The sequence below is a fragment of the Equus asinus genome, chromosome 21 (genome assembly GCF_041296235.1).
Source record: "Equus asinus isolate D_3611 breed Donkey chromosome 21, EquAss-T2T_v2, whole genome shotgun sequence".
Lineage (NCBI taxonomy): Eukaryota > Metazoa > Chordata > Mammalia > Perissodactyla > Equidae > Equus > Equus asinus.
The window spans coordinates 88748673-88769193 of NC_091810.1; the positions used below are offsets into that span (position 1 = coordinate 88748673).

The window sequence follows — 20521 nt, forward strand, 5'->3', positions numbered from 1 at the left end:
TTGGGGAAGGGTATTATATGAAACCTGAACCTTACTTGGGATTCAGTTGGCAAGAAATAAAGTCATGGGAAAGGACGCTGGATGGGGGCCTTAGAGACAGGAGTGTGAGAGATGGGCAGCTGCACCGGCCGAAGGAAAGGTGGGAAAAACCTCAGCCATGGGTTTCAGCCTGTCTGCATCTCCCCAGGGCAGCTCTTGTTTGCTCTCATGCTTTCCCGTATACAAAACCTCACTCTCCGAGAGGAGACTGCCTGCATTAGGAAAGCTTTACATTGCCCGCCTGCCTCTCTGAGAGGCAAGGCCTCTCTCCCGAGACTGGGTATCACAGATAACTGGCTCCTTGAGCATATCTGCAAGTCCCTGCTGTGCGCCCCAATCCTGTGCCCTCGGTCCTCCCAAACCACTTTGGAAGGGCCTGTCACTCTTGAGTTGCAAGATTAAATGAATGCATGTTTGGATAAGATGCTTTTGGCCCCTAGATCAAAGTCTGCACTGCTCGGGGTCTAGACCCCTTTCAGAGCAAGTATAAAACCTGCCCTCCCCTTCAGGCGAATTATGGGTGCAAAAGGAGAGGAGCTCTACTCGTATCACCGTGCCAACACAGCTTCTCAGGGTAGATCTCAGACGGCAGGCTCGGCAACTGATGGCTGAGAAAACGGAAAGACGCACTTTCTATTAAAACCACTCAAAAGTGGTATTGGCATTGACAAATATGATCCTTTGGCTAAATAAAACCACTGGAGAGCAAATTAAACCATGTCTCATGATATGATTATTCTCTCCTTGTAAAAATAATAAGAAGTGTTTTGGTAGATTTGCTGTGTGTTTGTGCATCTGCTTTAATAAACAGTTCCAGGGGCTTTTTTTTTTTGGTAAGTTGCAGATTTGAACTTAAGCCAAACCAGTGGTAGGAGCTGTCTTCATTGCCATGGAGAAGGAAGAGAAAGCACTGAGTCGTCATACAATTTCACTCTCCTAAATCAAACCTTCCATTTGCCGCGATTATTTACCATTGCTTTGTAATTGTGAGCAGCCAGCTGAGTGAGCTGGAAGTCTATTCATTCTTTAAAGTGACATAAAGTGGCACTTGGAGTCCCAAACGATAATTGTTCTTTTCTCTTTGTTAATATCCAACCGCTGCTGGGAGTTCAGTGAAAGACTCATTTAATGCCAGCTCCAGAAATTTCTGTGGGATTTGCCTCTTGGCCTCTTTTTGAAACCCAATTTGAAATCACTCTCAGGCATTGGGAAGGCTGACTGGATTGTGACCTTCAGTCAGAATTCCTCTCTAAACATTTTAGCAGGATGGAGAACTTGCCCCCATTTACATCCCTCTACGACCCAATGAGGGTCATGAGTAGGGAGAATTGGCAGTTTCTCAGAAATATGATTACCTTGAGGACGTTTCCAGCATGACCTGAATCTTAGGAACTGGAGTTTGCTAAGGAAACTAGATCTAAGGAGATTTCCACCTAACCTAGTAGGACACTGATGCCTGGACAAAGACATGAAGCCTATGGGAAGCACTCCCCAGTGGTGGGAGGATGCTTGCTCTTCAGCCACGCTCTCAGGGGTTCCCCCACCTCTCCTGGAAGTGTTCACTTACTGGTAATCTGCCAAATCTAGTAAAACTTTCTGCTGACAATAGGAGTGATAGAGATAGTTGCACCCTTTGGCTCTAAGAGGTTTCAAACACCCCTGAGATCACTGTTGATCAACTACGAATAGGAATATGGAAGGTAAATATGTGCTGATGTCAATGGGCCTTTTTACAGCGTGGATGAGTTCTTGCTATTCTGGCCCCCCAATTTCAAATTCTATGCAAATATCATTGAGTTTCTGACCTGGGTTAGAATCAAAAAAAAGCAAGCTCATGCCCCTCTGCTGCTCTGACTCAAAATTGCAACTCTAACAGCATTAAGCATTTTCAAAACACTAATTATGTTGAAAGCTCTGCATTAAGCACTTTATATGAATAATTTTCTTTAATCTTGGCAGGTAGCTGTATCATTATCCCCAGTTTGTAGGTGAGGAAACTGAGGCAGAGGAGCCAGCCCATGGCCACATAGCTGGGAAGTGGTGAAGCCAGGACGTGAACTCAGGTTGCAGTACTGCCAGCCCAACTCCCGCTCGCTTTGACTCTGGAGCTCAGCACAGCATGCAGAGCCCTGGCCTCGGAAAAAGTCCTCAGAGGGGCCTCTTGGAAAAGACCTTCACTTTTCTGCATTCTCTGAGGCTGCTTCAGCCCCAATCATACCTGAGGCCGTCAACCCAGTAGGTGACAGCAGCCCAGGAACTTTGTGGCATGATTCATGGCTTGGGTTGGGAGCAGAATTACCCACCATTTGGTAGAAAAGATTTGCCATGGGGGAGTTTACTGGAGACTTCCATTTGCAATGGCTGGAGTTTTAATATTTTGTCCCATGTATCCGGTTCCTTGAGGAAAAAGAAGAGGAGGAGAAGACAGCAGGGACACCACCGAGGAGGAGCCGAAATCTCTCCCTTCCCCCTTTCTCTCTACTACAGTGTTGAGTTTCTACTCATGAGCTGTCGTGTTTTGAGCATTTTAGGAATTGAATACGCAGTTGAGGGAGTGAGATGTGATTTATAACCCAGAACCCAGGAGAGGTTGGATTATAGAGGTTAGAAACGTGCCTAGAACCGAAAGATTCTCCTCTTTCAACCAACAAAAGGGAGGCCAAGAGCATTCAAAAGTTGGTGATTTTGGAAGTTGGGAAATTTTTGCATTCCATGTGCCATCTGCTGACTGAATGCTAGTTGTTATCATTTTCTCCTAATTGAGCTTCTTTTTTTCTGTTGCTGATTTTAAGAGTGTTTGCATAAGAAGGCATGTGTGTGCCCTGGAGTGGTAGTGGTAGGGAAGGGCTGGGGCCTTGATTAACCTCAGGACCTGCCTGAGAGCTATGGCGAGGCCCTGCCCATGTGCACAGTGCTCCTGGACACAGAGAATCTAGGACCTTCCTGAGGATTTGCAGGCGGCCAGGCCAAGCATTCCAGGGTCCCTCTGTGGGCTGCTGGAGGGCCACAGGGCTCCTGATGCCATTCAGAGCCCTTGGAGGAAATCTGATGATGTGAAAGGAGGCCAAGACATCTCAGTTCAGGCAGTGCCGTGGGTCTGCCAATCACCGAGGGTTACTGCCTGGTGACATCCCCTCTGGCTCCCAACCGTCCTTTCAGCTGGGGCCTCGCAGAGTGTTCTTGCTCAGGCGAAGGCTGCATTGTTCCGGACTGTGGCGTGATAGTCTTTTTCTCCCACTGATTCTTCCCGGTTTAGGGATACAGCTCCAGATCCAACTGGAGCTGGAAGGCCATCACATCGGATTTCAAGGACTGCTGAGAAGCGTGAGAATGGCATCTTCTGATGTTTCCTCCAGGAAGCAAACTACTCAGATTAACTCTAGACTCTTTAGCATAAAACTTCAGTGTCTGATAAACTGTGAGACTGGTGCCACTGCAGGTCACCTTTGAGTCATTATAGCCCCTGTCATCAGAAGTCTGAAAGCAAAATGTGGCTCCCCTCTGTCTGGACCTCATGAGGTGTGCGTCAGCAAAATTCTCCATCTCTCAGGCCCCTCTCTGTCCTGGGAACTGGGCTGGCGGGGGACGGAAGACAACTGCTGGCGAGCAGGGGAGGCCCAGGATTGCCCAGCAAGGCAACTCTATGTGGGCAGCCAGTACTGACCTGCAGGAGGGGGCCAAGCTGATAGCATGTCCTATTCCATGCTTGACCTTCAGCTTGGCCAGCTCATACCTTGGGCAAAAGTTTTTGCTTTGCCAATTTAGAAGATTGTTAATAAAGCAAACTGTGATTTACGTGATGACAAAAAAAAAAAAAAAAAAAAAAAAGGCTGTCAAGATGCAAGCATCAAAGTGTGTTATGGACCAGAAGGTAAAATCCTTTCACCCCTTCTTTCTACTCTGGGTGCTTCTCTTGCTGTGCTGCCCAATGTGAGCTTCTCTTGTGATTTTGTCTCTTTTCTATGATTCACAGGTTACTGAAGTTGAAAGAAGAACCTGGAGCGGATCGCCCATTGTTTTGATTTATCCTTGCAAATTCTCTGTCTCCTTGCCTACGCTGTAGGCGCTGACTCTATAGCTCTTCCCTCAGGGTCTGAAACGATTCCCGTTGCTGCTTTTCGTGCAGCCCGGTACAGTCATTTTTCCTTCTTCTGCTCAGCCCCTTGCCCCTCAGTGGTAATGGAATAATAGTGAGTTAGTTTATAGAATCGTTGTATCTATAGATCTTTGCATTTTAATTAGGAATGGCCTGGGTTAAGAGGAGAATTCACATGAAGTGGATGCCAAAGGGGATTTTAGAGATTAAAAAATTTCCCAGAGACAAATGATTTGGTTTTTCCAGGAGGGCTCAAAATTACAAGTGCTTACACTTAAGTATAACTAGGATGGTGTTCTCCAGAAGATTCTGGCCTGTACCAAAAAATGTCTTCTTGAAAGAAAAACAAATTTAGGCTTTTGATCAATTTGTTTTTATTCAGAAAAGCTGAAACGGAATTAGTTTTATATGTGGAGGACCGGTCATTGCTCCTACTGCTGACAGTACTACAATAGGAAAAAATGGAGCATTTCCTTCTGAACAGAATTATAGTGAATTGAGAACTAAAGAGCTTATGGAAAATAGCTTTCAAATGATTATTTTTGTTTGCTTAAATGCTTGATTATGATGATTGTAATTTCATCTATACACAGAGAGAGCAAGGAAAAAAAGCTAAGCCTAGACTCCCGTTATAACAAATCCAAAAAAAGACATCACACTTTATGAAATCCAAATGCCCATAGGTTTCTTGGGACTGCTAAGTAAAATATAAATACATGGTTCATGTTCTACTTATTTGCATTTTCAGGGCCAAGAATTCTTTCTAGGCTTTCTTTAAAAGCTTTACCTTGGCCTTGGGTCATTGTAACGACTTATGAAATAAAACTTGAATTTGGGATTTTCTTGCTTTACATGTAAAGGTTGGCCCTCTGAATTACAACGAGAAGTCTTGGGGGGTGAATAATACACCTGCAGATGGCTGAGGGCTCCAGACATGGAGCTCATTCCAGTCCCTGAAACGGACAGTGTGAGTGAGATGATTTCATCACCGCTAGAGAGGGGCCGCCTCCCAGTACAGCATCACTACCGAGCACAGCCCTAGTGACAGTGATGTTCCATGAAGAAATTTTTCTTGTTTCTTGCTTAGAAAGAGTAGGATCACTACAGACATGTAGTCATTTTACTTCTCAGACCCTGACCAAGATGAATAACATTAATAAGCCTTGAACCAAGAACCTAAAGCCAAAAATGGTTGGATAATCAAATACAGAACTTCAAACGACCTTGGAAGATCCAAGGGCTGCCATGGCAATTTAAAGCTCTGATCTTCTCTGGGCAAAAGCAAACTAAATCCCTTTGCCTCTGCCCTCATCCAACCTGCACGATGGGCCCAGGATGATGAGGAAGCAGTGACAAAAGAACTGACGCTGCTGGTGGATCATCCGTAAGGGGGCCGGTGAATGGCTTCGAGAGCATTCCATTGTCAGACTGTAAACCTGCCTCAGCCTGACAAAGGACTGAGACCACTTGATAACATCTGGGCTGCTCAGCTGGGCCGTCTGTGGTAGCCCAGGCTGGAAGCGGATGGTTCTGTGCTCACGGTGGGTGGGAGGGATGCGTACGGGGCCCTTGTCTACACCCGCTCTGTTGTAGGGCCAAACAGAGGAGCTTGGTCTTGGAGGCTCAAGACACTGCCTTCCAAACAACAGCCAGTGACACGTCGTGCCAGTAACAAGGCTGCTCTGTACACTTTGACTTGGCTTTTTGTTTCATTCAGTTTCAAGAATGTTTCTGAATCATTTTTAAAAAATGTCCCTTTGTCTTTACCCTTTCAGCCCTGAAGCTATGGAAAAGACCAAGACACAGCAAGGACACTCCACATTTGTTAGGCCGAAATTGACCTCCTTTTCTCCCTCTCCCCCAGACCTGATCCTCCCCTTTTGCTCCCTGGCCTGTTGAAGGCTCCATCACCCACTTTCATGCTCACGCATGGGCCTGACCTCCACCTCTCTCTTCTCCCTTTCCCACTACAGCCAAACAGTCAATCAATCAGCTAAAGAACACCCTATTCATCCATCCATCCATCCATCCGTCCAACCATCCATCCATCCATCCATCCATCCAACCATCCATTGATCCATCCATCCATCCATCTAACCATCCACTATCCACGTCTCTCCAGCTCACAGCTGCTGCCCTTACCCAGGCTGCTAGCACCTCTCCCCTGGGTGGCTGCCACAGTCTCCTCACTGGTCTAGGGGCTCAGCTGACCAGCCCCAGCTCACTGCCCCACCTCCACTCCCATTCACAGCCAGAGTAGTTCTTCTGTGATGCTGACTGGATCATGGTACTTCCCTGCCTACAACCCCATCAAAGGCTTCCCACAGCCCTGAGGAGTCTAAACTCCTCAGCATGATGCAACTGGGCCCTTTGAGACCTGCCTCCTGCCTCCTTCAATGTCACTGCATGTGCTGGGTCCTGTCTTTTCTCGTTCCTCCCACTTGCTATTTCCTCCACCTGAGTGTGACTCCACCACTGTCCCTGGCTACCTCCTCCTCCTCAGTTTAGGACTCAACTCAAGTGCCAGCTCCTCTGAGAAGGCTTCCCGGCCCTCCCTCCTCTGGACTTCCACAGACTCACCCTTTACAATTAGGGGTCATGTAATCTATTCTCAAAACGTAGGACACTGATGGGAGTGAAGGGGGTATCTGCACATGTTATACACAGACAACAGGTGTAATGGGGACAGACCCAGGAAAACCAGGGTGTGTGGTCCTCTGATCATGGCATTTACCACAGCTTCAAATCACTTGCTAACTGGCCAGGCCTCCCCCACCGTACCTGGCAGACTGCAAGTTCCTGGATAACAGAGAATGCCCAGTTTCCAACGTAGCTGCTTGCAGAGTTGGTGCTCAATCCACATTTTTTTGTTAAATAAATGAGGGAAGGGATGAATATGGCTGAAACAAATAGGAATCTGGTCACGTGGTCCCAGACTCCAGAGTTCAATGAGAAACCATTTGTCCTCAGACCCTGCTGGCAGGTCTTGCTGTCCAATGGAGCCTGGTCTTCTCTGTTTCCTCTCTGAAGAAGCCCTCAGCCATTACAAATGGCACAGAAAAGGGGTGTACTAGATTACCTTGCTAACATCCCCCCCTGCCAAACTCTGAATCCTGAAGCACACCTGGCAGAAATGAAGCAGAGGGGTTGGGTCTCAAAGTTTGTTTTACGGAGGATAAATACCTTAGGGTGTTAAGACATATTACATGATAAGTGCGTTCTGGGTCCAAATAAGTCATGGAAATTAAGCATATCTCTTTATCGCTAAGACCCTTCTAACCACGTGAAGTCAGCAGTGTTTCTCAAATTTAGATAGACCCAGAACCTAGTCCCCTTACCTCTCCTATCTCCCAGACTCCATGTTCCACAGAACCTACTTTGAAAACCAATAAAATCATGTTGCCCAGACATCTCTCAGTAGGTGAAAGCTTTGAGTCCCTCAAGGTCAGGGCTATACTTTGTTTCTCTCTTCCCATTGCCTAGACCAGGACCTGGCACACAGCTGATGCTCAAAAAATGTTTGTTGCATGTGAACTGGAGTGTCACGCATTCACCAGAGGACAGAAGAGCCCCGGTTGGGGAAGCCCGTAAGCCTGCTCCGCCAGCCCTGCAGGTGCCTTAGGAACAGGAGGATGCTGACTTGCCTGAAAATGACCTGGGGAACAAGGAGGTTGGTGAAGCTTGTCTTTCACACCCCGTCCCTTCCCGTTGAGCGGTGCCTCACAAGGAGGCTTGGCCTCACACCCAGTTCCACCCCCAGCTTTGCAGCATCCACTCCCACGGGATTTGGCTGTCAGTGTCTGTTCACCAAAGCGCTAAGCTGCTGAGGCTCAGTCTCACCCAGTGCTGTTTGCCTTAGATGGTTCCTGCTGACTAACACCCTCTGGCCTCACGGGAGAGCAGCTCGGGTGGCAGAAGGCCAGGTGGCAGAGCTTATTTTGAGCAGGATTCTGCCCCCTGCCACACACATCGTATTCCTCACTCTGCCCACTTGTGAGTCTGGCCCTGACCATGTACCAGAGCCAAACGTCCTCTCCACCCACCCAGAGGGCTGGCTGTGCGGCCTCGCGGGCAGTGTTCAGGAGGCAGGAGGGGGAGCTGTCGGGCCTGAAGTGCAAACCCAACCTAAAACCACCCAATAGCGGAGGCAAAAAGGATGGGGCAGGTTTAAAGAGTCTGTCTGGAAGAATTTTTTGCAGTGTTACTTTGATTTTTTTTTTCTTCTGAGATACCATTCTTTCTTTCAAATTAACTATTTTTTTATAGAATGACAACATTTCATGAAGCTACAAGCTGAATCTCTTCCTTTTCCACTGTCCTATTTCCCATCTAAAAGGGAAAAAAAGTCAGGAAATGCCAAAGTGAAATTTTGCAGTTGAGCCAATATGAGCTGCAAGTGAGTCCAGCTGGAAGGACGGTCGCCCACACGGGTGCTCCAAAGCAACGAGGGATGTGGCCCGAGGGGCCTCTTACCCACGTTCCCTTTGCTCCTACAAACAGGAGCCATCCTCTTGCTCCTTTCCCGCCTAACCTGCCACTCCAGCCGGAACAGCAGGCCTGGGCTGGGGGCGGAGAAGCAGCAGAAGCCCCTCCATTGAGCACGTGGGAGGAGGACACAGAGCCAGAGAAGCCCCTGCAGCCCCTGGGGTGGGGCTCAGCTGCCCTGGGATAGATGATGACAATGTGTGGCCTCATCACTTCCGGTCAGGTGTCACCTCCAAGTGAGTTCAGTCTGGGCTGGCTCTGCCGCCAAATGAACCAGGAAACTCCTCTGCTTTTCAGGGCACTGGATTTCTGAACTCCTGCTGACAGCTGTGGGCTCACACTATAATTTCCACGGACCAAGTGAGTCAACTGAGCACCAGAAAGGTTAGGGAATTTGGCTCCATTCATCCATCTGGGATTTGAACCCGACTCGGCCCAGTTCCAGAGCCCATATTCTTTCTGCTATATCCTGCCTCCTGCTGGCCACGTGGAGGTCCTCTCAGCTTTCCTGTGTCCGCTGAGCAGCCCTTGGGGCTGGGGGATGTCCCAGAGCTGTAAAATGAGGGGTGTGGACCTCGAAGTTTCCTTCCTGATCTCGCATTCCAGGACTCTAAGCAAACACATGTTCCACTGTCTAAAATGGGGTTCTCACCTAAGTGGACGCCTAGGAAGAGACACCTGCCCCCTTTAGTACCTCTTTTCCAAAATGCAAGACCCCCGGTGCCTTGGGCCAAGTGGCATGTGTGAGCCTGGATCCCTCTGTGCCTTGATGGCCCTTGCAGCATAGGTGCTCTTAACCGAGACAGGGGCCTGGGGCGGAACACCTGCTGGCAGACAGAATAGAAGACGCTAACGACACTAAGGCCCCAGAGCTGTCATTAGAGCTCTGATTTCTTTCCTTTTTCTTTTTTTGGAGATGGTGGGAGAAGAGGCCCTTTAAATTGGAAGATGTGTGGGTATAAATCTCTCTTCCTATCTATCTTTATTTTGGAGTGTGTTTAAGGATAATATTATATGCATTCCTCTCCCCATATATCTCTATGCTTCTATCAATTCATAAATAAAATATACAGCTGCTCGGCTAAAACGTATCACTTGTCTGCAAGATTCCTCCTGCAGGTTAACGGCTCCTGCCAGGGGAGCTGCCCCGCTTTGCGCTGACTTTCAATGACCTACTTGTGTGCGCTGGCGCAGGCCGGGCTGAACAAGTGGCCTGGCAGATAGGTGCATCTGCATGTCTTCCTCATTCTTACCTTATTTTAGTATCATTTGGCTTCACTCTGCCAAAAACCAATCGTATGTGCATGAAGTTTGCTCTGCGATCACACCTTTAGATAGGAAACCTGTTACGAACAGATCCTTTTGGAAATGGCTGGGGAAGGGAGACTAATTCATGCTGTTTATCATTCACAGCTGCTGACCAATTATGCTAATTCATGCTGTTCTGTTATTGGCATAATTGGCATTTTCCCGATAATTGTCTTTGCATCCTCAGTGCTTATGGGAGAGAGGACCTTCGAGATGGAATCCACCTGAGGACTGGGCATCGCTGAGCGAGTTTACGTTCTGTTATTGAATGTGATCTGAGACTGCGGTCAGCAGCTGTGAATTTTAGTATGTCACTGTCAATCATGGGCGCTTATCTGAGTCTTATTTGGCCTGGAATTGGAAATTCCTGCATAAGGTGACACTCAAGCATCGGGTAGCTTCAGAATCAGAAGTCGTTTAATCTCCATGATCAGATTTTAAAAGATGATTCCTACAGTATTTACTAATACTCAATAATTGCATCTTTTAGCAAAAGTCAATGTTTTGAATGCCTCTGTAACCCCTATAGGAGGTATTCATGGTTAAAACCAAGCATCCAATTAGGAACCAGAGAGCAAAAAAGAGAAGGAAAATTTTTATAAACCTCTTTTCTTACACACATCTGTAAAAACAAACAGAATAAGATGAGATGATGAAACATAAATTCATATAAAATGTTGGAGAATATACTCAGCCTAGTAAAGCATTGGTGCATTAAAAATAATTCTGTTTCTTGTAAACTAAATTACAGAGTTGGATAAAAAAAATCAATGGACTATTATTTATGTTCCATTTAATCCAGGTGCTTTAATAATGTCTATCTGGCCAAATACAGTATTGAGTTTTCATTGCTGTGGGATTCACGTAACCTCAAATAAAACTAAAAACTACACTCAAATCGCCTGCCCTCTCCTGTAATTGTTGGTGTTTACAGTGGGAAAGAACACGCTGAGTGTAAGCAACTGAGGGAGGAAGGAGATGGAGGAGCCGTGGTGTTCTGCCCGCTTTCAGCTGACAAAGACCTAGAGGAGGTGAGAGATGATAGGAAAGATACACATTGGTCTCTGCCCCCAGTTCCTGAAACCTTGTCACTTCCTGGGTGATCAGAGCCCTGGAGCATCTTTCGTTCTAATGAGGAGACTCTGGATGACTCCTGGACGGGGCCATCCCCGGAAAGACCAGGCCATGACTAGGAGCTTGGGACTTTCAGCTCCACCTCCCACCCTCCAGAGAGGGGAGAGGGGCTGGAAACTGACTTCGTAATTGGTCATGCCTACGTGAGGAAGTGTTCATGGGATCCCAATGGCAGGGGGGTCGGAGAACTCCCAGGTAAGTGAACACATCCACGTTCACCCCAACTCCACGAGGGCAGAAGCTCCTGTGCTGGGGACCCTCCCAGACCTCACCCCGTGTATGTCTTCACCTGGCTGTCCATCTGTATCCTTTACCATATCCTGGCAAATACCACATACCTTAAGCCTATAAACGTAAGTGTTTCCCCAAGTTCTGTGAGCCACTTTAGCAAATTAATGGATGCTGAGGAGGGTGTTGTGGGAACCTCGGATCTGGAGCTGGCTGGTCAGCAGCACAGGTGACAACCTGGGCTTGTGACTGGCATCTGAAGGGGAACAGTCTTGTGGGACTGAGCTTGCCTGTGGGATTTGACGCTGACTCTGGGTGCATGTGTCAGAATTGAGTCAAATTGCAGGACACCCAGCTGGTGTCCAAGACTTGCTTGTTGTGGGGACTGCCCCCCATTTGGTGACCAGGAGAGCCAGAGTGAAGGGTGGTGTGCGAGTAGGAGAACAGCTCACAGGAGAGAGGCACCGCGGGGAAGAACCGGGTTTCTCCCTCAGCTGGAAGGAAAGCTCTGGGCCTTTCCTGTCAGTGGGGTAAGGCTCCAATCCTGACCGTGCATTTTCAAATCTTAACAAGGCAAGACTATTGCCAAACAAGGTCCCCAGTAGGTGTGCGACAAGGAAGCATAGAAGCGTAGAGGGGAGCCTGCCTCAGACAAAATGAGAAGTTTCAGGGTCTATTTCACATTAACTTCTTGAGGAAATCAGCTAGATTCTAAGTTGGTGTTCAAATACTGAAAGAAAAGAAATTCACGGACAAGGGAGGGTGGAGGGTGGACAGTGGCAACCGCTGGGGCCTTGCTCAAGCTCCTTCTCACAGGCCTTGTGTACTATAACTTCTAATAATCGCCTTATTTAAATCTGATCCTGACTTTGTAATTCAGACACGAGTGTCTCCATTTTGCTGATGAAGAAACTGAACGCTCAGAAAGGTTGAGTTATTTGCTTAAGGTCACACAGCTCCTACTTAGCAGGAATGGGATTCCAACCTTGGTTGGGCAACATGTTCTTTCTACACATGGCCCATGTAGGAAATACAATTATGTCTACAATAACATTATCATGAGGGTTAATATTCACAATTTCAATTAGTGTTTATGACAATTTTCATCTGCAAGAAGGAGCTGACAGAAGTTCAGTGATAACTTTTATCTATGATAAAGTTTAATAATTTGATATTACTGGTTTAGAAAAAGCTGAGGTTATCTCTGGTGTTCCATGAGCTGAATTTGGTTCGTAGATAGGTTTTGTTTCACCTAATGATGAAACATCTGATGTTTAAGAATTTTTTGAGCTAACATTAAACCAAATGAGAAAGCTTATATAAAATCCGACTTCTAGTTTCTCCTGAATAACCAGCAGACCTGGCAGTCGAGTCTGCACTCCTGAAAGGTAACAATTAGTCAGTTCTCAGTAGCAGCTGTTCACTTTAGAGGTTGTCTATAATTCTCCATTTTGTCATAGTCCCCGCCAATCTCTAATGTCTCCTCAACACTGAAGCCATATGTTGATGGCTTTTACTTCTTTTCTTTGACTCCCTCAAATCTGGCAGCTCCCTGTTCTTGCACTGCCTGCCTTGTCCCTGTAGGTACTTTAAAGAAAGCAGTAAAAGCTAGAAGAAGAGAGACTTGCGTTCAAAAACCTACTACACCACTCGTCAGTTCTGTGATCTCAGGCTATAGCCCATTAACCACTCTGAACCTCAGAGTCCTCATGTGTTACATGGGAATGATGAATAGTTTTGGGAAGATTAAATAAAATAGTCCATGAGATTGTGGACGGTAAATGTTAACTGACTCTAAAACATTCTCAGACATTTCTTAGAGAAATTTTGCCCCTCCCTAATCCACAGAGGATGCTGTAACTGACAATGTACCTACAGCCTCTCATATCCATCCTCACAGCTAACCTTTCTAATCACCTATACCCTTTTCTAGACCATTTGTCCCTTTTTAAAATTTCCTCTTTAGCCAAGTGATTTTTAATTGTGCTCAGACCATTTCCAACATTACTGTAATTACATAGCAACATTTTTTCACAATACAAAATGGAACAATTGAGCAAAATGTGCAAAGGCTCCTGCCCTCCCCCACAACGCCTTTTCACATGGCTGCTCTTGGCATCCCTTCTTTGCCCGTTGAGAGAGGAAGCCCCAGACTTCTTGGCATGTGGCTACCATTGTGGATATTTCCATTATCGCTCCTATTTCAGGGGCCTGCAATAGTTAATAACATGGCATTGCCCATCATGTCTGAATAACTTCTTTCTTAATTTTAATCTGTGAGTCAGCCATGGTGGTGGTATATGTACCTGGAAGGGGCAATGGGGAATGGAACTTGGAGTCCCACCAGTGACAAGTAAATAGTAACCCTTGGGCTAGATGCAGATTTTCAGAGTCCCAGGCCCGACTTAACCTCAAACAAGAGAGAAAATGGTCCATTGAGGCCCTTACAGAAATAACTGACCTGCATTTTTGGGAAAAGCATATAATTCGCATAAAATTACTCAGAGTAGAGAATGGCTTTCTCCTTGCATGCACGAGAAAGGCTGAGACAAAATTTGTGTTTTGCCTGCTGAATTCTCTACAGAGCTTATCTATTTGGACCAAGTGTTGGAAGAGCATCCCTCTTCTTGGGGTTCAGGTTAACCACTGTGTGTCCATCCTGTGGCTGAATAGGATGAGCGGTAAGTGGGTGTTTAGAGGTTGTACTGGCAGGCGTTGGGGCAAATGGACGGACAAGGAAGTCTGTGTGGATCCACACCCAATGCTGACCTTGAACCAGGTGTCCATCTCATTCTGTGATCGAGTTAGCCAGCATCCTTTTTGTTTTACTTGGATCATAGCTCAGAGCCTCGTTGCATCCAATGGCGTGAACGCGAGCTCTCCCTGGGGAATGGGGAGGATGTGGCTCACCAGCACCATCTTCATGTGCTCCTTCCTCTTGGGAGTTCATTTCGCAAGTTCTAGATGTGGCAAAGAAGTTCCCTGGTCTTCTGAAGAGTAAAGCTCAAGGCTGCTTAGTGGGGCGTTGGCACCGCAGGGCCCGCCGCCTTGGAACAGATGCTGCCAGTTAAGAATAGATTTCTAAGTGTTTCAGGGCGCTCAGGCACAGCTGAGCCGTTTCACTTTTCGTGGCTGGTCTATTCTTATGCTTTGAGAGAAGCTCCCCTCCCTAGTGCAGCGAGAACACAGAACACAGGAAAAGGTTGTTGAATTAGGCATCCTGGGGGCTTTGAGTAGGCGGATCTGTTTTGGGAGCTTGCTCAGAGAATTCTGGAATCCAGTCATTCCAGATACTGTGTCCTAAGATCTTTACCTTTCCTGCTGGAGGGCAAGGAACCCAGGAGCATAGGGTGTGTGGGACAGAGCCTGGGGCCACCACTGCCACTTTGCGATTTTAGGCTTGAGCCTCAGTTTCCCTATTTCTCAGACAGGCATCACTGTATTAAATGAGACGATGGGTGAGCAAAATATGGATGCTGGCATCACTGCACGCCTGATGCCCGGCATACAGCAGATGCTCAAGGATGTCAGTTCTCTCTTCCCTTTCTGATGCCCACGTGTTTGCTGCCCTAGCAGAAAGTGGGTTGAAGGCATGGAAAGAGTATTTAATATTTTATCTGTTATCCATCATTTACTTTCTCTGTTCTGAGGCATTACAGCTCTTCCCTGAGAGGTAAAGAAAGCCCTAGGAAGATTAAATCAGCATGTAAATTTCAGCTTAGTTCGAAGCTAAGCCCGGTAAGACATCTCTGTTTGCAGAGAAGCTGCAGCCTGTAGCAGGGCTCGGGCACAAGAGCTGCACGCAGCCAGGGCCATCGGGGCTGCTTGCATTAGTGCGCTGGTTCTCAAATGAGTGAACACGGAATCACCTGCAGGGCTTGTTAAAACAGCTTGCCAGGTGGGACCTGAACATCTGCATTTCTTACACTTCCCAGATGATGCTGATGCTCCTGGTCTGGGGACCACACTTGGAGAAACACTACTTCGCAGGGGGAGGAGGCATGCAGGTGGTTGGGACTCTTGGACTCTGGGACCATTATGCCCTGAAGAAGCTGCATGGCCTTAGGCAAGTCACTTCAGCCCTAGGAGACAGCTTCCTCTTTGTCCAACTATGGGCAAAAAGTATAATATAGAGCAGAGCTTCCTAATCTTTTTTCTGCAGTGGGTGGTCACCCAGGCCCTGCCAGACTGCTGGAGGGCTGAGGGGATCAATACCTTGGCGCCTCTGAAACCCATCCAGAGAAGTCTGACCAAGGGATTACGAGAATGTGCTTTCAAGTCCTGGAAATCTTAGGGTAAGTCCTCCCTCTGCTCGTCCGTGTGGTCTCGCAGCTGTTCACATCAGTCTGCACCTCAGTTTGGTTAGGTGTGAAATGGGCATAGTGCTTGTACCTGTATCATAGGTTTGTGGTGAGGATCAAAGGAGGTAATGTACGTAGGGGGCTTGCCACGCAAAGTACCTCGACCATAGAGAACGTGAATACATAGCAGATAAAACCTCAGTGTTCAGAAATGTAGAAAGTTTTTTTAAATTTTGGAGGGAGGAGACTCGACAAGAACGTGTCTCAGACTTTAATGTGCATCCATATGGATCTTATTGAAATGCAGATTATGACTCAGTGGGGCTGGAGTGGGACCTGAGGGTCTGCCTTTTGGAGGCGCTCTCGGCTGAGCTGATGCCCACGCTCCTGGCCCACAAAGCCAGGCTCTGAGCCCCAAGCCTTGTCAGCAGGTGCTCTTGAGCTCTGTCATACGTTGGAATCATTTGGGAATCTTTTAACTTCCTCAAAGCCGAGTAAAGACAGTCTCCGGGGTTGGGGTACAGGCAGGAGTAACCGTTGAAGCTCTCCTGGTGATCCCAATGTGCACACAGTTTTGACAGCTCTGGTTCTCAAGGCTGGCTACATATTGGAGAGTTTTAAAAAATAATGATGCTGGGGCCCACTCCAGAGATTCTGATTTGGTCCAGGGTGAGGCTGAGCGTTAGGGTTTTTAAAAGCTCGCAGGTTATTCTAGCAGGCAGCAAAGTTTGAGAGGCTCTCTCTGAAGTCTAAGGCACTCGTCAGCAAGGCACAAGGGGAAGTCGGCTCGATTCATAGTCCAGGAGCTCGAGGTAAATAATTTCCCTTCAGATGGACTCCCTTTTCTCCGGGAGATCTGCACTGAAATATGGCCCAAAGGAGAACACTTTTTTACCCTTATTTTAAAGGCAAACACCCGTTTAACATCTGCATCCAGGAAGCCGTGTGGACCAGTAGCTCAGAAATCGGCCCAGGAGACAGCATTCGGCTCCTAACTGCTCAGCACTGCCCTCATGGTGACCTTGGGAAATCTTTTCATGTTGATGTTTCCATATTTTCTCATTTGCAAACCTGGCTAATGCTACAAAGCATCCACAGAACCGGTGTATGGTCAGACTCAGCTTCAAAAACGCCCCTGCTGCACGTCTCCCAGACTGTTCTGATTTGCTGGCTAAATTTGGACATTTATGCAAAACGCATACTTTGTGAGTCTTGAAAATCTGTCACATTTAAACTATAGTCTATCTCTCTCCCTTTTTTAATGGTACCAATCGCTTCCTGTTTTATTCATGCAAAGTTTCAGCTTAAGGCGCGCCAGAGATGCAGAGGAATCGGCAAGAGGGCAGAAATGGTTTTTCAAAGCTGCTGAAAAGCTGGCCTTGCAGTCTTTTTCTTGATCCCAGCGGAAAAGTGCCCCCTTGTGCACGTGGTCCCCCCGCCCACACTTCTCCTGGACAACTGCCTATAATTCAGCTGTGTGACACGGGCTCCTGCTCTCTGTGTCACCGGCACTTAGCACACTGCCCGGAAGACAGGAGGTGCTTAAGAAATGCCTGTTGAGCAGGTGAATGAAGGGGCAGAGAGAAGTAAGATCAGGCAGCACAGAAGAGCCAGAGCCTTCCAGGAAACAGGAAGGAGATGATATTGAAGGGAAAACAGGTGAAAATAAGGTAAGGATGCTGATAAATATGGAAGGGAATGAAGTAAAGGGCTGAAAAGCCCAGAGAAGCAGCTGCAGGGAAGGCCAGGAGGCCCAAGGTTTGTGTGGCCTGGGGAGGGGAAGGGGGCCCTGAAACAGACAGAAAAAGTGAGAAGTGACAGGAGAGAAAGAAAGAAGGGCAGTGACTGACGAGCACCTGAGGGGAGTTGAGGACAGAGGGAAAGGAGTAAAGGCTGCACAGAAGGAGGCGGGAGAGGGCGAGCTGTCAGCAAGGACAGAGATGGCCTCCGAGGAGGCGGGAGAGTTGGCCCTTTCCCTCAGGGGGACAGACCCGAGCGGCTCAGGCCTGAGAGAGGCAGACCTGGAGGGAAGAGCCAAACCCGAACAAGGGAAGCGGGTCACCGTCAGGGATGATCGTGTTTTCTGGAATTGGGTATTTTCAAATTGCATAATCCTCCTTGTTCTCAATTAGCCTCTACAAGAGAGCAGAGTCCCTCCTACAGCGCAAATCCACCTCAGTTAAGCCCCAGCCACACACCACCGCCACCACAGACAACTCCTTGGCAGCCTTCCACGCCCGCCCACCACATCCTGCCCTTCCCCCACAGAACCACAACTGCATCTTCAGGCATTTCCCTTCCCAACTGGCAGGCACTTCTGGCCAGTGTGACACACGGGCTCTTAGGCTGCCTTCCTGTCCCCACAGACCCTGGTTCCTCCAGGGTCACTGCCAGCCTATTCACACAGACTTTGTGCCAATTAGACAAAAGGGCCCTTGGGGGTCCTGGGCAGATGAGTTCGAGAAAGGTGCGGGGAAGACACGCAGGACTGCTGTCACAGTCAGAGCCTCTAGGAGGAAGCTCGGCGTGTGTGTGATGGGGCAGGGGGTGAGCGCGGAGGAGGGTTTGGGGAAAGTTTCTTGTAGAAAGTGATATTTGAATTGAGTTTTCAAAGATGAGCGAAGGTTTTCTCTGTTCCAGGCGATTTTTTTGGTGGGGGAAGGTGGAATGAAGGGAGAGGCTTTCTCTGGGGCAGGAACAACATGTGCCAAGGAGTGGAGGCAGGAAACAGTATGAGGTTCATTATCGCTGGAGTGTTTGTGTGAAGGGCAGTTAGGAGAGGACCGAATGGCAGAGATGATGCTAGAAGAGGTAGGAAGGGGCAGGTCACGACAGGCTCAGAACCAGATGTCACCTCACAGGAAATAGGGAGTGTCTGGTTTTAAGCAGGGACAAGACATAAGATTTGCTTTGGAGAATAATTACTTCAGAAAGGTATTATTACTTGCTTTTTATAGATGAGCAAACTCAGCCTCAAAGGGGTATCTATAAATGACCAGCTCCGTGTCACACAGTTAATGGCAGAACCAGAACGTGATGCCATTTTGTTGTGCATTAAACGTGGGTCTCTTCACCCACACCTCAGGTCCAGGTGACCTCTGTGAGATTTCCTTTGCAGAACTTGCTAGGGCCATCTCACCTACCTCAAAAGCCAAAAAGGACTAGATTCATTCCAGCACGGATATCGCCCCTTGGGCATCTAAAGAAGTGATTAAAAAAAGTCATCTAGTTCCTTCATTTCTTAACAGAAGGACTTTACTCATACAAGGTTAGTCTTTAGAAAGCTAAACCAAATGCTCCACTGGGCATTTATTGGCATTGGTTTCCAGAAAACATTTATATTATCAGCTGAAAGAGGGAAATTGGGGGAAAGAGTACTCAGCGATCCCTTAGGTCTCTGTGGGAAGACGGCACCACAGTCAATTCCTAGTGGCCTGCTGGAGGGGTGGATTTGGAAGCCAAGTTGTGTCCACTGTTTTTGGTCTGTTCCTTCAACATAACTTCATACCAGGTCTGCTGATGATAACAGAATGGAATTTCTTCAGCATTTCCCTCCTTTTCCTGCCTTCCACACACAGGTGAGATTTCTGCCCAATGGAGAGATGGCCTCAGGGAGAAGAGAGGTGAGATTCAGAAGGGGTTAAGCTTCTGAATCACTGGTTGGTAAGCCATCCAGGAAACACCCCACCTTACCAGCTGTGCCTTTGTTTAATGCCACCAGCGAGAAACACGTGAGTTAACAGGGGACAATAGCCCGTGTCAAGAAGTGGAGCTGAGAGAGGAGCCCAAGGTCTCCTCGTCATCTGGAGTTTTACCAAAGAGGCACTTTAGGATGAGAGGGGATGTTTGTGCCTTGTTTATGCTTGGCTTCATCTTGGCAGCATTCAGGCCTCAATCAGGAACTTGGTTTCAAGTCGACAGACTTGGTAAGAGTCCAGCCAAGGCTGGCTCATAAATGAGACACCCCAGGCCCATCTTCAGAGCAGCAGTAAATTGCTATTATCACTGCAGATGAGGCTGAGGCTCCTGGACGTTTCTCTCAACAAACATAATGTGAATAATAATGACTCTTCCCAAAATGTCCCCTCAGACATTCAAAATCCATCTCCTATTAGCAGTTTTTTAAAAGCTTAGTTTAACATCCTCCCCTTCCTTCTGGAGTATTCCTATTAAAATTCAAGTCCAGTGGCATTAAATGCTTTAGTTTTAACATACAGATATTTCCAAGGATTGACTGTTTACCTGCAAGCCAGGTGAAGGGCATTCCCACCCTTAGGTCACAATTTCCTCCCATGACCCCTATACATGCACACACACACACACACACACAGACACTTACACTCACACTCACACACGCACACTCTTTAGCATTCTCGCTCCTCCTGCTGGTGACTGCTCAGCTCTGCTTATAACTTTGTAACTCAGGGTCAACCAATTGATTTGGGTCTATGAGTAGTAATTTGAGAGCATATTTCATATTTTGAGATCTGATCCTGGACCAGATATCAAAATTATAATTAAATTTGGGGATTAAGAAAAAGATTCCCTCTTCCTTTGCTCAGGCAGTGACGAAGCCATCAGATTTTATCTCAACATCTGCATGTTCAGGAATCCTAAATGCCCACTGATGTGGGCCGTTTGGGTAGATTGGGGAAGGGAGCGTTGAGGGCAGCTTTTGGAGAAGCTCCACTCAGCACGTCTGCTGCTGTGTCACCACGTTCTAGCAGGTGAGGCCTGTTCCCTCTCCTTGCCCTCGCCCTGGGTCACTATTACTTTGTTAGGTGGCAGCAGCTACTGATGGTGGTGATGACAGCAAGAGATGCGCTGAGCGCTAAACCTTTATATTCTTCATTTATTCTTCTTGACAACCACATAAGGTAGGCAATACCATTTTACAGCTGAGGAACTGAGATTCAGAGAAGTTAAATAT

At 47.5% G+C, this 20521-nt stretch overlaps 1 protein-coding gene and 1 long non-coding RNA gene across 9 annotated transcripts in view; one reads left to right on the forward strand and one right to left on the reverse strand.

Annotated features, from left to right (window-relative positions):
• SLC9A9 (solute carrier family 9 member A9) overlaps window positions 1-20521 on the reverse strand; it is a 511724-nt gene that overhangs the window by 19018 nt on the left and 472185 nt on the right. The gene's annotated exons all lie outside the window — the stretch shown is intronic.
• Window positions 1-20521, forward strand: part of LOC123279260 (uncharacterized) — a 94375-nt gene that overhangs the window by 15882 nt on the left and 57972 nt on the right. For 7 of the 8 annotated variants that reach the window (XR_011496633.1, XR_011496634.1, XR_011496631.1 and 4 more), the window contains exons 1-2: window positions 1-17261; window positions 19170-19322. The exon at window positions 1-17261 is cut by the window's left edge and continues 15882 nt beyond it. This is a non-coding gene — a long non-coding RNA (uncharacterized lncRNA). The remainder of the gene's footprint in view (window positions 17262-19169; window positions 19323-20521) is intronic. The other variant, XR_011496638.1, reaches the window with a different exon arrangement.